At 47.0% G+C, this 4423-nt stretch overlaps 1 pseudogene; it reads left to right on the forward strand.

Annotated features, from left to right (window-relative positions):
- LOC101994853 overlaps positions 1 to 3752 on the forward strand; it is a 14007-nt pseudogene extending 10255 nt beyond the window's left edge.
- The last annotated feature ends 671 nt before the right edge of the window (positions 3753 to 4423 follow it).

Here is a 4423-nt window from a genome sequence, read left to right on the forward strand (position 1 = left end):
AAATAAAATAAAAAAATGACATCTGTCTATCATTTTTCGATCTTATTTAGTTACTTATGTATGTGAGCACGGGATGCCACAGTGCATGCACACAGTCAGAAGACAATTTGTGGGGAGCTATTCTCTCTTTGTACCAAGTGGGTCCCAGGAATTGAAGTTGGGTTGTCAGGTTTGGTGGCAAGTGCCTTTACCTGCTGAGTCTTTTTTCTTGCCCCATTTTTCTTTAAGTAGAGGAAAGTTTCAAGTTTCTTGGTATCCCAAGGAAGGACATAAGCATCTAATTAAACTGCAGAATGTTGTGGACTGTTACTTTAACTATGGAAGTAAAGATATGCTATATTTGTTTATGCTGTGGACTGTTACTTTAACTATGTAAAGGCGTGTTACCATTGTGCTGCATTTGTTTAAATATATTAAGATGTGTTGCTGTTTTACCTTGTTTCCCTAAGGCACCTGATTGGTCTAATATTAAGTTGAATGGCCAATAGCCAGGTAGTAGAGGGGTAGGCAGGACTGGTGGGCAGAGATAATCAATAGGAGGAATCTAGGCTAGAGAGAGGAGGAGAGAACAGTGGAGAAAGAGAGGGGGTGCCTGGGCTAGACAGGCAGCTGCCAGCCAGTCAGCTTGCCATGGTGTAGGACATATAGAATGAATAAAGGTAACCCCTGCCCCGGCAAAACGTAGACGAAGAGAAACAGGTTTAATTAAGTTATAAGAGCTAATGGGACTTGCACATAGTAGGGCCGAGCATTCATAACTAATACTAAGTCTTGGTGTCATGATTTGGAGGGCTGGGATCCAAGGAAGCCTGTTACAGCAGAGTATGTTAGGGACAATGCTGTGGCTCCTGTACAAAGACTGTTGCTGGGGTAGGGGAGGGGAACGAGAGCAGCCCAAGGCATTGTGAGTGGGCCCCGGGCCCTCGGAGGAAAATCTGAGCTGGACAGCCCAGCAGTGCAGATCTGACTCTTGGCAGCTCCGAGTCTTGCTTTAGAGGACTTCCTGTTCCCCACCATCTCAGCCTGAACAGGGCAAATCATTCCACACTCATTTCTGGAAGGCTCTGCCCAGCTTGCATTTCCCCAGTGGGCATTCCATCCCTTTACGGGCTTCTCAGAGTCTTCAGTATCCTCTCAAGCTCTCAGTCATGCTTCTCAGGCCTGCGGAGGCCCTTGGGTCTCTTCCGGTAGGTAGACACAGGCTCTCTGCTCTGAATCCTTCTCAGGATCCCAGGCTGTGGAGGGATTAGACAGGGGTTCTAATCCTAGCTCTGGTGTGAACAATGTATACTTCAAGCTAAGCTCGAATTGAGTGGAATTTAATCCTTTTAAATGGCACATGTTTAATAACAACACTTGGGAGGCAGAGGCAGGTATCTCAGTGAGTTCGAGGCCAACCTGGTCTACAGAGCTACTTCCAGGACAGCCAGAGCTGTGTGTTACACATAGAAACCCTGCCAGGAAAAACAAAAAACAAAACCAAAAAACAAAACAAAACAAAAAAGCAAGGGATTTGATCTTAACATGTAAAGATTTGTTTGTCTTTGTTTTCGTCTCTGTTCTGAGACAGGGTTTCACTATGTAGCCCTGGCTCAGGAACTCACTACATAGACCAGGTTGGTTTTGAACTCAGAGATCCTCTCACTTCTGTCTCCTGACCCCTGGGTCTAAAGGTGTGCCACCACTGTGTCTTGAATGTAGCAGTTTGTTGTTTGGGGTTTCAACAGTTCAGCTGATGGTGTTCAGGACCGTCCCTGTTGAGTTTGTCAGTGCTATGCCATGGGGGACGGACGACGGGGAGCAGCTTGGCCGTTTGTAAGTGGAGATGATGGACAGACCGTTTGTAAGTGGAGGTGATGGGCAGACCGTTTGTAAGTGGAGGTGATGGGCAGACCGTTTGTAAGTGGAGGTGATGGGCAGACCATTTGTAAGTGGAGGTGATGGACAGACCGAAGCAGACACATCACATGTGTCCTCCTTTCCTGCCTCGCAGTGATAGCATCTGACCAGCACACCAGACGTTTACCCTCATGCCAAAGTCCTGCACGAATGTGGCCTCCACTTCCTCACTGTAGCCGACTCCAGAGTTTCACAGTCTACAAGCTGAGGTAAGGCTTCTGAATAGCAAGTAGAAGTCCTTGCTGCCGCGTCACACAGCCCATTTATTTTTTAACATGACATTTAGACCTATGAAAATGAGCCACATTCTCTGAGTCAGAGGCCTTCACTGGCCTTGGCTTCACTCCTGTCTTTGTTGGGCAACCGTTGAGGCCAGCACTGTGCTGGGGTAGGCTGGGAAGCTGCGAGAGACCCCCATTTCTCTTTGCTCATGGTCCTTTGGGACCAGTCTACTTGGTTCTCTGCTATCTCCTTTCTGAGTTGCAGGTGAATGACTTTGCCAACTTATGATGGCAAGGATGGTAGCACCATAGTGCAGGAGGACCAGTCACATTGGTGGCTCATCGGTGACCATATATACCACCAGGCAGCGGCAAAGATTGAAGTGAAAATTCAGCAGATGACACTAAATAGTCCCGTGGAGACTGGAGAGAGATCTCAGTGGTTAGGAGCATTTGCTGAGCCAAGTGGTGGTGGCGCCTGTCTTTAGTCCTAGTTCTCAGGAGGAAGAGAAAGGAGGATCTCTATGAATTCGAAGCCAGCCTGGTCTACAGAGCGAGTTCCAGGACAGCTAGGGTTCTTACACAGAGAAAGTCTATCTCCAAAAACCAAACCAAACCAAAACAAAGCAAGCAAACAAACAACAACAATAAAAACGACTGTGGGGCCTTGGCAGAAGGCCTGCTTTTCCCTCCACGGTTTCTCTCGCTCCCGTGAATAACTTGGCTCCCAGGGCTCCGCTCGCCCGCCTCTCATTACACAGGCCAGGTCGGATGGCCTGCCACGTCGCTGCCATCCGAAGGCTCTCGTTACGCAGGCCAGGTCGCCTCTCCCACTCTGCCCCCACAGCGGAAAGTTAAGTTTGAAGTGTGTGTGGGGGAACACGAAGGAAACATGGACATAAAGAAGAGGACCCATCCACCTGGAGCTGAGGATCCGGACCCCGGCAGCAGTTCGAGAACTTGCCCTGGATAACTGCAAAGCAAATGATGGGAAAATTGAGGGGTTAACGGATGAATTTGTGAGCCCAGAGTTCCTCGGTTTAATAAGTGTAGGCTTGTTTTCACTTTCAGACCTCCCTGCGCTACCTATACTGAAAAAGCTTGAGCCCAGCGATACTAGAATCTCTGGAGGTCAGGACAGAGTAGCAGAAGAACTTCCAAGCCGCACACATTTGAACCTAAGTGGAAATAAGCTGAAAGATATCAGCACCTTGGAACCTTTGAAAAAATAGGATTGTCTGAAAAGCCTGGATCTCCTTGGCTGTGAGGTCACTAACCTGAATGATTACCGAGAGAGTCTTCAAGCACCTGCCCCAGCTGTCCTATCTGGACGGCTATGACCCAGAGGACCAGGAAACGCCCGACTCAGATGTGGAGATTGATGGCGTGGATAAAGAAGAAGCAGATGAGAAGGAGAAGAGGAGGAGGAGGATGAAGAAGAGAACGAAGATGAGGATGTAGAAGGAGAAGATGATGAAATCACTGGGGAGGAAGAAGAATTGACATGATGGAGAAGTTGAGGAAGATGAAGAAGAGGAGGAGGAAAGTGGGAAAGGTGAAAAGAGGAAGAGGGAAACAGATGATGAAGGAGAAGATGATTGAGACCCGAAACAATCTGCAAGAACCAGAACTGTTGAGTGTTGTTGGGCTGTCATGGGTTTGGTAGCTGTTTAAAAAGGTAGCTGTGATACGACCCCACGACACCCCGCCCAAAGAGCCTGGGGACTTCTGCCTCAACAAAAGTGTAAACATCGTTAGGTTTTCGTGTAAGACTCTTGCTGTATCGTGACAGCTGTGATGGGTGACTTGACTGTCCTGGCTGCCAGTTACACTGCGATTATAGTAACATTTTTACTTTCTGTACAAGGAAAGGCTTTGTGAATAAAATCTTAACATTTTGAAAAGAAAAAGAAAAAAAGAAAAGCCAAAAAAACCCCAAACAAACAGAAACAAATAAACAAACAACCAAAAAACAAAGAGCATTTGCTGATCTTCCAGAAGATGTGGGTTCAATTCTCAGCACCCACATAGTGACTCACAACCAGTGTGGCTCCAGTTGCAGGGGACCTGGCACCTTCTTTTCGTTCTTCAGGCACCAGGCATGCATGTAGTACATGCACACAAAATACACGTACACAGAAAAATAAATCCGTAGCTTCAGGTAACAGGCCATTTCCTTTCCTTGTGTGTACATTTGTATTTAGTGTTTCTTGTTTCCGTGTTTGTATGAACACATCTTTTGTGGCTGTAGAAATGGTTCAGAAGTCAAGAGTACTTTCTGCTCTTTTTTTTTTGTTGTTGTT

Source organism: Microtus ochrogaster, chromosome 8, assembly GCF_000317375.1.
Source record: "Microtus ochrogaster isolate Prairie Vole_2 chromosome 8, MicOch1.0, whole genome shotgun sequence".
Lineage (NCBI taxonomy): Eukaryota > Metazoa > Chordata > Mammalia > Rodentia > Cricetidae > Microtus > Microtus ochrogaster.